This window comes from Prinia subflava, chromosome 2 (genome assembly GCF_021018805.1).
Source record: "Prinia subflava isolate CZ2003 ecotype Zambia chromosome 2, Cam_Psub_1.2, whole genome shotgun sequence".
Taxonomy (NCBI): domain Eukaryota; kingdom Metazoa; phylum Chordata; class Aves; order Passeriformes; family Cisticolidae; genus Prinia; species Prinia subflava.
Genome location: NC_086248.1, coordinates 39,957,465 through 39,970,554, shown reverse-complemented (window position 1 = coordinate 39,970,554; position 13,090 = coordinate 39,957,465). Strand labels below are relative to the sequence as shown.

The 13,090-nt window shown below is 37.2% G+C and overlaps 1 long non-coding RNA gene across 2 annotated transcripts in view; it reads right to left on the bottom strand.

The window, feature by feature from the left end:
• LOC134547714 (uncharacterized) overlaps window positions 1-13,090 on the bottom strand; it is a 132,665-nt gene that overhangs the window by 17,172 nt on the left and 102,403 nt on the right. The window contains exon 5 of one of the 2 annotated variants that reach the window (XR_010079571.1): window positions 5,461-5,585. The exons of the other annotated variant lie outside the window; for it this stretch is intronic. This is a non-coding gene — a long non-coding RNA (uncharacterized LOC134547714). The remainder of the gene's footprint in view (window positions 1-5,460; window positions 5,586-13,090) is intronic. 2 annotated transcript variants of the gene reach the window in all.

Genomic DNA, 13,090 nt, shown 5'->3' with positions numbered 1-13,090 from the left:
AAATATACAATATATATTTAACTCATCACATCTCTTATGCTGTTTTTAAGTTGTTGTCAATGGGGTATAGGCAATGTTTTTATACCCTGTGTATTTATATATGAATTTCTCTTACTGCAAGTTACCCTTGCTACAGAACAAATCTTTGCTCATGACGGGAAGTACAGCTTTGTTCCTTTCTGTAGTGTTTTTCCCATTCACTGTGGGCTCAAGATTGCTGAGACAGTGGAAGAGCAGAAACCAATGCCTTCAAGTGCAGAATACTAATAAAGAGACAGAATGGAAACCCAGCTCTCTACAAGTGGAAAATCCTGCTCTGGAGAGGAAGGTGTGTTGTGGTTTAACCACAGCTGTCAACTAAGTCCCACGTAGCCACTCACTCACTCCCACTGCAGCAGGGAGGGAGAGTCAATCAGAAGAATAAAAGTAAGAAAACCCTTGTTTTGAGCTAAAAACAGTTTAATGAGTAAAGCAAAAGCCAACCACACAAGCAGAGCAAAAAAAGGAATTCATTCACTGCTTCCCGTGGGCAGGCAGGTGTTCAACCTGATTTCCAGGAAATCACGGTTCCATTACACTCAGTGGTGACTTGGGATGACAAATATCATCACTCTCAAAGTCCGCCCCCTTCCTTCTTCTTCCCTCAGCTTAATATGCTGAGCATGATGCCTTATGGGGTGGAATGTCTCTTTGGTCAGTGGGGGTGAGCTGTTCCAGCTGTGTCACCTCCCAGCTCTTTGTGACCCCCAGTCTATTCAGTGTTGGATTGGAGTGAGAAGCAGAAAATGCCTTGACGCCATGCTCAAGCACTGCTCAGCAGAAACGAAAACAGCCCTGCATCAACAACACTGTTTCCAGTACAGATCCAAAACCTAGTCCATACAAGCAACTGTGAAGAAAATCGATACTATCCTAGCCAAAACCAGTGCAGAATATCTAGGATCAGCCATTACAGACCTTAAGGTCACTCTGGTGAAAATAAAAGTTCTTCTAAGTGCTTTTTGCCAGCAGTGAAGGAAATCAGAAAGAGATGCACATTAGGACACAGACCATCTCATGGCATATAATGGATATACCAAATTTCAGAAGTAGCTTTTGAATGAGAAGAGGTGGAGAAGTTATCCCAGAGGCTCAGCTGCACACCAAGTGCAAGGCCATCCTCTCCCCTCACCAATCTGCCAATGCTTGGAAAGAAGAGGCTTGTGAGGTGTTCCTGGCCATGCTGGGTCACAATATGATGGGAAAGCAGAACTGGATGAGAAGAACCTTGCAGAATCTGCACACATGTGACATATACAAAGGGCGGAAACTTGTTCTCTAGGGTTCAGGAAAAAAATGATCCTTAGGCTATTCAAGGCGGGTGCAGCTTTTCTTGTCTCTTGTCTCTTGCCATTCTGTGTGCATTTAAGCCAAAAATTATCAGTATGATCAGTAAAACTGGTATTGGACTAAAATAAAATCATGCAGTGCATATACAAGTACAGTTAATACCTCAATACATAATTCCACTGAAGTTGTATGAATTTTACCAGTATATTTTTCAAGAAGAGTTTTTCTGTGCAATGACTGAGTGGATGCGAAACATTCTGTTCTTTCCAAATGAGCACCCAAGATATATCCTCATCGAGGTTAGAGGCCTAGCTGTCTCATCAAAACAGCATTTTTCATGGTTTCTACTTGTACTTTCCAGCAATGTTCTGATATAATAAAAGTATAGCTTTTTTTTGTCATAGCATTTATTCGTACAGATTCAATTCAGTACATACACATTGCTGACAATAACAGAGATCAGAGAAAAAATTGCCCAACCATATTCCTATTCATCAAAGGAGATGATTTTTCTTTTTAAAGAAAATTTAAAAATAGATTTTAATTTCTTTCTTCTCATTTTGATCATCATAAGAAATGACAACCAAGATCAAAGCACAAGCCTCAAAATTAAGGTTTGGTCTTAACCCATATTCAAAGTTTTGAGATACTTCAGGATGCTAATTTCAGGATTTTAATTTCTATCCTTGCAGAGATGAAGTCTCACCACATTGTGCAGATGTAGGAATAAGGCCAAACTCCAAACCCCACAGGTCTTTTACATTCAGGGTGATTGGGCAGATCCACAATCACAAATCTCTGTAAAATTGGATGTGACTCCATGGCCAGTGCGATAGTGTAACTGAATAATGTTCACAACTGATGCTGCCTAGTAACCAAACTGCATCCAGCTTTTCAAATCAACAGAAAAGTTTCAGGATTTGAAAAGAAGAGGATCCAACCAATCTATAAAGACCCTATTGGTCTTTAAAGCAGAAAATATCATGAGTGGGTTGTTAGATGAATTTAGCAGCAGGGAAGCCTGCAGCTCATCAGCTTTCTCTTCCTTAAAAGTACTTATTGCAGTCAAGAGGAATTATTGCTGGGATTCTCCAAGCATGGTGATGTTTTTGTTATAATAAAAAACTCTGAACAAAGCAATTGCACCCCCCACAATTATCCTTTTTGTTTCTCCACTGCAATGATGCACTCTTTATGATATGCAAGATTTATACTTTGATTGCCAAACGACAGTGGACGGAAAGAGACCAACAAAATAATGGCTAGTTTTGTTCGCCAGATGGACAAAGCAAACCTGAGTGAGGCACACAGACTGGGTGAGCTGCTTTTCTTTACATACTTGTGCTCACATTCTTCATGGGAATAGCTTTCCTTATAGAAGCTTGTTAATTTACTTATAATGCCCACAAACTCTTCATCACAAATTCATATTTTGCTTTGAATGAAAAAGACTTTTGCAGAAATGCTGGTCATGCAGTTATCAACAGGAACCTTCTCTTTAGCACAGGAGTGTCTCAGCAGTTTTACTTTTACAAGAGTTTTCTCAAGCTCCAGATAAAGAAAGAGGCCTGAATAGAATCTGAAAACAAAGTTTTTGGAAGTCCTATCCTCTGTGTGAGCACACCTAGGGGTTGATGTTCTATGACCCTTTGAGGAAATGCTGGTGTTTTCTTACATCATTGTGGATCTTTCATCAGTCTTGAAAGAAAAAAACTCCTAGCCTCTTCTGGGCATTCTCTCACTCATTCCTAGCCAATATGTGGAATAGAAGGAGAGATTTCCATCAGTGCCTGCACACCACCAGCAGTGTTAGTGTATACAATCACTTTTCACCTTGTTAGTAACTATTGTCACAATCAGTCTTCCCCACATATACAGCAGGAAATATCTGGCCATCAGCATTGCTGAGCAGCACCGTAAGTAATGAATTAACATAATGATCAATAATGGAAGGAAAACAGCTGTATCTATATCTATAAGCAAAAGAGAAACAGAAATGTGACACTTTGAAATTAAAATATTCCTTCATTTTCTCCATTATTAAGTATCTGAGAAAGGTAGACAAGAAAAGCAGCTTCTAAGTCAAATGCAGAAATGGTCATTTCAGCAGAAACAATTGACAGTAAAAGAAATAATCACACTTCACCTCAACAATTGACAGTAAAAGAAATAATCACACTTCACCTCACTGTTGATTTTATTCTTCAATGTGCTTGGTGTGTAAAATCATGCAAGCCTATAATAACAGAAGACAGGTAAGATTTCCTTTTTATGTTTTGCTACTCCTTGGCTGGAAGACCAAAAAGATATTTCCAACCTCCAGATATTTTTTTATTTACCACCTACAAAACAGATAAAATAGAACAGAATCAAACTGTGATATTTAATTAATATTTGTAAAGCAATAGGACATATATATTTGCCAAGTATACATTTTGTTCCCCACAAAATACATCTGTCAATATTTGAAGGAAATGCAAGATGTCTTTTATTCTGCTCTTGGAATGAACCTATTTCCCTTTATAAAATGTGTTCCATTTTATAGCAATCTTCAGAGACTGGTTTCCCCTATCTTCTTGGTGATTACTGCCTGAAAAATGCTTCTGTGTTTAAAAAAGTGGCACAAATGGGGTGAGGACTGCCCTGAAAATAATCACTTGACAGGCATGTTATTCACATGATACTGATAAAGCCCAGTGCTGTTTTCCTTGGGGTAAAAGGGGTTTCTTCACTTACCATACAAATAGCATAAAATATGCAAATGAATCTTGCATGCAACAAGTCAAATATTCTGCATGTTTAATTTACGAGTTAACAAAATTCAAGCCATTTTAAAAGCTACAAGCATAACATAAAATAAAAGACATAGCACATGGCAGAAGCTGTACTTTTGCTCATTGATAAATTATTTTCTAAAATTCACATTAACAATCACATTGCTGAAGTGCTCTCTAGCCCTCCAGTGTTACAGTTCAAGGTAATATGTGACAGATTTGAACATTCTTAAGGAAGAAAATCTCCAGAGTGTGTAGATGGCAGCTTTGCTCACTGGGCGATTACAGTGGCTTTTATATCTGTTACAAACCTGCAGTTACACTGATAACTTCAAAAGTGGAATATTATATATCATGCTAAAATTCTCCACCAGCCCATTATGTCCTTTCTTTGTTTCTTCTGTGCTTGCCTTTTTTTTTCTTTAGCCTTTTTTTTTTCTTTTTTTTTTTTTTTTTCATTTAGCTATTGCTGGCTTGCCAGAGATCTTGAACTTGAGAAAGGTTAGACATCACAATGCTGAAGCAGTTTGTGAGCATCAGCAGATTTAGCTTGTAATTTCATTGATCTATGTGGGCTTGCTGTTTGCAAACCAGCTGCTGCACTGTTTCCCCACAGCTACTGATCTGAGTAGCATTGATTTTTTTTCCCTTACATTAACATAGCATTACTTCTTTAATGGGCATTAAATGACTGGATGTAAATACAAACAGGGCTTCAACAACAAAAGAGAAAAAAAGCATTGGGTCTTTTTATTTAAAGGACTCTATTAATAATTTTCAGGAATAAAAATTAAAAGCATGAGTTATTGATCAAGATAAATGCAATTTTTAGTGCTGTAATTTCCACACATTTCTTTTGCCAAGAAATAATCTCTTTCCCTCACTGTGTTCACTCATAGTCCAAAATGTTGCATTTACAAAGATTTTTTTTGCCTCAGTAAAAATGGTAAAAAAGATTTTTTTAAGAAGCATCATAGAAGGCAACACAAAATGTCTTCATTGTAGTTATTCTAAAACTAGATGAACCCATTTCAGTTTGAATGAGATATCATCTGTTAACCCTCACTATTTAACTAATTAATAAAAAATGACTTCAGTTTAGACAGAGCGGATGTGAAACCTGCAGCACACCGTGAACTGAGTATCTCACATATAATATACTTTACATAAGGTCATAGTTTTCCATATGCTACTTTAGTCCTTTAGTGGGTGGTGTTGTAAACAATCATACAGCTTCAAAATTTAATACAGCGTAGAAAAGACAGCAGGGGAAAAAGTAAAGCAAATGATAAAACCCTGACCAAACTCAACCCCAGCTACTTTAGAAGTGGTTGACAGGCAGCAGAGATATCCATACCAGAAGGAGATGCAGGACTGAATGTTGTTCCTCCTGACACTTCATGAGGAAGAGATGGGATTCAGACTGCTGGGAACAGGCAAGAACTCCCAAAGAACACCAGTGGTGGGTTACAACCTTCTGGGCTGCAGATGACAGTAGGCAGCAGTGTCAAAGTCATGATTAAGAGTGTCTCAAACACATAGACATCCAGAAACATCTAACAAGAATGGGATTTACTTTTACGTATTTATGAAGGAGGATTTTTATCTTTTATGATAAACACAGCTCTTGTTCTAGCCATACAGCCTGATTGCCCTGAGGAAAAGGTCCAGTGACCTGACAGATGGGAATTCCTCATTCTTGTGTAACTGTCTACTCCTATACCTAGCGAGAGCAATTCATTCCACATGGCTGCTGTAGGGATAACTATTGTATCCTTACTCAGAGAGCAGATAAATTATTCTCAGTAGAAAATAAAGATATAAAATATGGTGCTGAAACTGAAAATAACCCATAAAACAAGTATGAAATTTGTACTTATCCAAGGTAAACTGTATGTGTTAATCTAACCAACCTCTCCTAGACTCACACAATCTTCTTGACTTGACTAGCTAATGTTAATGCCAGTTTTAGCAGATGTAATTTCCAAATCATTAAAAAATAATATTAAGTAACACTGGCTCCAGTGAACCTTTAGATCATCCCACTATTAACCTCTTTACACTTATAGGAGAAGACTTTCAGTGCAAGTTTTTCTCCATCATTTACTCAGTTTTTAGTCCTCTGTGAGATTTTGCCCCTTACCTCAGTTATATTTTTCCCTTAATAGTCTTTTACGAAGGATCATATCAGGAATTTTTTGAAAATCCAAATAAATTATGTTCACCAGGTCACCCTTATCTTATAATTTATTAACTTTTCCAATGCACTTTAGCAGGTTAGAAAGGTTTGCTTTCTCTCTACCAACGTTGTGGAGGTTTGATCCTATGAGGTTATACTTATCCATACGCTGAACTATTCTATCCTTAATTAGACTCTCAATCAGTTTCCTTGGAAGCAAGGTGAAGTTCAATGGTCGTAATTCCCAGGATCTCTTTTTGGTCCTGTTTTAACAACAGATGCCATATCACAAATTTTCCAGCCATCGCTGATCTATATCATATCTTCCTGCAAGTGTCTCTTCTACTCTGATGCATATTCTGCTGTCTGCATTAAATTATTTTTCATTTTTACATGAGTCTACCAAATTACTCAGCATTTCCCTCGAAAAAGACTATAAATTTTGCTAGTGCTGCTCAGCCTCTAATATATTTAGCACAATATATAATAAAGAACAAGGTGAATTCTGTTTAACTATTGAACTCTTTTTCCATAGTGAGTATGTAAATATACTTTTAGTTTGATATTTTTTGTTGGTTATAATTATTTTCCCCCTACAAGTACTCAGATGAGCAACTATTCACTTCTTCCTTCAAAGCCAAAAAATCAGTTTTGTAGTTTTGGGGGACTTGGGGGTTTTATTTTTGTGGAGAGACACAGACCATCAATCTCAATGGTTTATTTTCTAGCTTAGCTTTGAGCATTCTCCTTGGACAATGAGTGGAAAGGAAGGATCAAATCCTAACACCACCATACATAATGACAGGTCACACTCACCAGTAATATCCAATATCAGGAGTTATTAAAACTGGATGAATCCGACAAATGCCAGAAAGAGAGAGGTTGTGAAAAGGTATAGATTTGTATTCTGGTCTTGTAGAAGATGTTCTCGGTCTATGCTTTAGGTACACAGGTCTTAATGATCAGGAAATATTGTTGAACACGATTTTTAGTGAAAAAGCACTGAAAATTCCCACTGAAATGTGTACATGGCTAAGTAAAGGTCAGTAAGCTATTGAGTAAACCTGAAGTGTTCACATTAGAGGATTAGAAACTAAGAATTTTCGGCATTCGGTGAAGTCAGTGGATTTTCCTCTAGAATTTGAGACTGACTGTCAGGTCTGAGTTTGAATGGAAGAAAAAATTGAAAAGGAACTTTTAGTGAAAATTATGGGATTGGTTATGAGCCAATATAAAGCCAATACAAAGTCACCAAGTATGAAAGCCCAGGTTTCAAACTATGCCTTGCTTCTGCAACAAAACCCAAAGCACATTATCTTCACCTGGGTTTTGAATTTCATTACAAAAATATCACGTTGCTCTAACTGTAATTATTAAGGCACATTACTGCTGCCTTTGTTTTCCCTTCAGATAGAAGTTTCGGTTTCATCTGTGTTCAGAGATTCTATGTGCTGCACTGTTAAGCACAGATTTCTGCTTAAATTATAATTCTATCAGCTTTAACATATGAAAATAGAACACATTTTAATGTGTGTGTTGAACATTAAATCATTTTTGCTTCAGGGAAACTCTGGTAAACAGTAACTGTCAAAAATTATAATGACACAAAATTAAAATAATAGAAAATAGTCTGTAACAACAGCTTTTCTAATCACGTTAACAGAAGTTCAGCTCTGCATCTTCTAACTATTCCATTACAGAAAGCAGGAGGGTTGAGTAAGAAAAGCTCAGGTACACAGTTTAACACCATTGAACAAGAAGAGCTGGAAATTATCTTTGCTGCCATTCTTTGCTTGCTTACTGTAAAGTGCACATCAATCAGGGTAGGAAAAAGAGAACCAAATTTTTGTTGTTGTTGTTGTTATGACAATTAGATTTTCATTTAGGAATTTTAAAATGAAAATATTTTTCACAAAAATTCTGGAAAATATAAGAATATAATTTAAGCCCTTTAAACTAGACTAACTTCTGTAAGTCTGCATTAAGTGAGAAAGAAGCTGATCTGAAGAAATTAAACTGCAGCAGAAATATTGACAAGTATATAGATTGAATTACATGAATATGAGATACAAACAGACTTGGAGCAGTTCTGCTTAGATCAATGTCAAATGAATTTCAAGATTACCTTGGTTTGGTTTTTATGGTTTGCTTTGTTTTAGATTTTAATTTGAATTAGTAGTATGAAATGAAATCACTATTTATTAATTTCCACTTTCAAAGAAAAAATATCTAACCAGTAAAAGCTTATCTGAAGTTAAAACTTTCCATTTTGTGGAGGCCAGGTAACAATATAGTTTACCTCTATCATGCCACAAGACATTCAAAAGCAAGAAGTAAAAAGTGATTCTTAAATGTTTCCACCTATTAATGTGGTGTATAACCGATTTATAGAGGCTGTATGTGTATGGTGAGGTTGTATTGCCCCCTATAGTCACTCTGTGTCATCTGGGAGGGGAGTAGGAAGAGAAAGGGAAGGGCGGGAGAATTTGCCAAAACTACTACACCCTTGGTTTGGATTCATACTTTGGAAAGGGCATGGTGCAGAACAGTGGACAAATCTTAGCACTGCCATGCAGTTCAAGAATTTGAATGCACTATTCTCCAAGCACGTACAGATGAAATAAAACGTACTCTCAAATTCAGCTTAGAAGACCTCTGCAGCCCCTGTGGTCTGGCTGTGGTTCTGTGCCTTTGTTGGATGCCAGGATCTGCGCTCTGGCGGTGCACCAGGGTGCCAGTGCACCTGCCCTGGGGACTCAGATGCAAGAGGTGGTTGACTTTGGTTGACCAGCAAAGGCAAGAAGTCCCACGGGTGATATCTCTTTTCCTCTCAATGGGCACATCTTTGGTGACTGAGCACAACAGGGCCATTTAACTCCAAGGCACAAAGAACTCTAAAGTTATGCCTTAATTGTGGAGTACACAGAGTGCCTGCCCTTTGAAGCAGCTTCAGAACAGGGACAAGAAAGAGAGAGAAAAGGCTCAGGTAAAGGTTCCTCTTCAGCAGCGGGAACAAATGCAAGCAGCACAGACAATCTGTTAATGCTGCCCATGGACACTGGGGTTGTTGCTCTTTTAGGGCTATGAGCCTGGGTGGAACAGAATATTTCCCAAATCTCTGAGAACAGTATGCCTCTTGCACAAGAACAAAACTGCATTCCTGGTCTTAGATCTTTTTCCAGTCAAGCACAGCTTTCTTAACTTTGCTGTCAACTAAAAATTGTTATCTCTCCATAAAATTAATTAAATTTCAGCTGCTATCCTAGCACTGTTCTCTTATGAACGTAATTATGAACAGTATTCAGTATATCTTTTAATAGGCGCAGACCCAATATAAAAAAAGCATTAAATCCTTTAAGATCTTTTAAAAATATCTAATCAACTACTGGAGCTAGTGTGCCAAGGACTTTATAGAAATGGCAAATATTCAATAACCCCAAGATCAATACCATCTTTCGTTGGGGGCAATGCACTTTTATTATTATTTTTCTTATTTCTGGGGACAGCTTTTCCACTACTACAATTCCAGGCACACTTTCAGCTAGAAAAAGTTGGTGCTGCTCCTAAGAGGTGATAGCTCTCATTTTTGAATCTCTTACCTCTTCCCCTCTGTAGGCACAACCCTGTTTGTAGTGACACAAGGGACTGATTGGAGAATTATAGAGCTGAAATCTTATGGTTTTTTTCTTGCCATATTATTTTTAGTTTTGGTTAGTTGTTGAGGCTCACCATGTAGCAGCACAAGGACTTGCACAAGGGATAGAAGAAAAAGAAATTGTAACAGAAAGTTATGGTAACTGTCCAATTTTATGGAAGTGATATCTTGTGCCAGTTGGAGGGTGTTTTTTGGAGAGTGGGTTTTTTTGTATCTATGCTTTCAAGAATATGACTTGTCCTTAAAACGCCTTTATATTTCATTTGGTCTGAGAAAAAATATTGGGAGTGTTCCCATCCATGTACCTTAACAAATATTCTCTGTCTAGACAGAAACCATAGTCCTTCAAAGTGGAGCTGAACAACTTGTTTAGTTCTTGTGAATATATGCCCAGACATAGTCCCATATTAAATCTTTATTTTACTATGATGACTAGAGACTCAATAATGACTAAGCTACTGATGAGATGTGACTGCTGCTTACCCAGCAAATCAATACTGTCTCACTGTCTCCTGATGTGGAGGGGTGTATCCTGATAGTATTCAAACCTTTGATTACCTTACTCTTAACTGCAAGCTCTCTGAAGCACGATCAGTTTTTTGTTCTACAAACCCTGTAGCCAGCCTGAATTCAACGGCTCATGAAGGTATGAAGTCAAGCAGAAATATCTTCAAAAATATACCCCCTGAAATTGTACAGTATTCACCAGAGGTGTCTCATCTTCTAGCTGTCTTATCTAGAAAACTGACCTTATTTTTTAGTCTCTCATTTTACTTCCAACTTATCTATACTGAAGTACTGTTGCTTACTAGACATCATTGTCTAGTAATTCAGCTAACACAAACTTCTAACAGTTAGGAATTCAGGCTATGTTATTTATTATCTTTGCCCTCTATTTTCTTTCAGCTATGATTCTACACAAACACATACACAAACTCATTCAGTTATTTCACTGATTAGTGGAAAATTCTGTAGGAGTGAGTGTTTCTCATCCATTACCTGCTTTCTTTTTGTCTAAATTGCATCAAACATTTTCCTTCAACTGATCATGTCCAAAGGACATACAAACAGTACGTCCTGCTACTCAGGAAAATGGGACACTTTCATGGTGCTAGCAGCATTCTGTGCCTTCATGCTAAAGAAGCAGAAACCACAGCGTGACATGAGTCTGGCCCCATAAATGTGTAACCAGCTTTCAGCTGCAGTGCACTACCTAACTGGTGCAGAAGACAACAAGACATTTGGGGAAGCAACATTTCTAAGTGCTAAACATACAGAGATGAACCACTAAATCTTATGAATTATCCATGCAGAGCAGACAGAACATTTGTTTTCAAGGTCAAATGAGAAAGATCCCCTGACCTGTGTGGTAAACTACACGTTAATACATTTATCCATCTTTGGAATGTAAGGGACAAAGTCAACACAGAGAGAAATGAGGCAGTGGGGTAAGTCTGTCAAGCTACCAAAATCATTATGCCATCTGTTTTACTGGCATTTTTTATGTCTGTGCAGGGCATACTCAATGAAAAATAGACCTCTTATTCAAATCTGAGTTTCTTCCAAACTAGAATCCAGTATCAAATACATTTACATTCGTTGGATAACTCTTAATTGATTTTATGTACAGCTTTTTTCATATTCATTTAGTCACCTCAGTCACCTCATAACTAATGCAACAAAAAGTAAAACAAATGAATACTAAAGTTCTTAAAGGGAAATAGCAGTAGTATCCTTTAAATGCTTCTGCACTTTCCCCCAGCCTCCACCAGGCAGGATACTGAAACTGGCATGATCCTATCAAAACAGTGTGGTTTTTTATGGTTTTCAACACTAACATTTAAAGGATAACAATTCAGAAAAGAAGTAAGGTTGTCAGTTGATTCCTCCTGAATACTTTGGACAAACAACACTCAAATTTGGTTACTATCCTGATGGGCTGTTGAAACACAGCTCTTTGCTCAAGCAAAGGCATTTGTACTACCAGGGAGCAGCCTAGAGAATGAATACTGACTGGAAATGTCAAGTTCAAACTCTCTAATAGTGCAAAATATCTCAAAAGTTAATGCAAATCCATCATAAAGCCCTTTACATTAGCAGAATAGGGCAAAAAGGTCTTATTGGGACTCACAGAATCACAATTTCTTTTTCTTTACTCTTGTCTTGCCAGGAAAAATAAATTACTTGGCTCCTTTACAAGGCACTCTTCCTGCCTTGCATTTCATCAGCCCCATCCTAGGAAAGTCTGAATTTGTGACTATTCCTACTAGCCATTTTTCTCCCTCCTGCAGTCCTAGTCTGAGAGGCAAATTCACCTTTTCCATTCCTCTCACTACGATATTTCAAAATCTGAGCTGGACCATGCACTTCTGTTAGAGGATTCTACCCAGCAGTATAAAGGCTGACACATGGGATATGAAATGTAGAAGTCTACATACACTACAATTTTTCTTAATCACTGGGATAACTTTAGAAAAAAATAATTCGGAACATTTGCATCTCTGATGACTGTAGAGTGGTAGGATCTTGCAACAAATATTTCAGAGTATTCATCACTGTGCTTTTTGTCTCTAAACAGGCAGTTAGTTCAATTTCTTATATACCCATGTCATTTTTCTTTCATATTAATATTCCCATATGACAAATCCATTACTTAAAACTGATTAATTGATTTTCAAGAGAAATCCTAGTTTACATAAATTGTCACATTTCACAAAATTTTAAAAAAACAAAGCAGATTCTGTTCCATCTCTTGCAAACAGCATTGAGAAGTATACTAAAGGAGGAAAAAATATAAGCTTGCAGAACCAATGTTTTTGCAAGCAGCTGTGAAGATAGTCACTAAAAAGACTGATCAAGAAAAAAAATCCAATAGCTTAATATATTTTCTCCTCCGGATGGTTCAAGTTTAGAAATTGAGCACAACCTTCAGAGAAATTGAAACTAAGATAACTGCACTTTTTTGTTTTACCATAGGTACAGCATCTCTTTTACATACACAAGCTAATACAACAACATTGCAAGATCAAAATTTGTCTACACTGGGCTATCTACTGAGTTTTAGATATATTCAGCACTTGATTGCTGTCTGCAACCAGACTCTACTCATGCAACAGGTTCTGACCCTGTTCATTCTGTGATATGCTGCAGTAA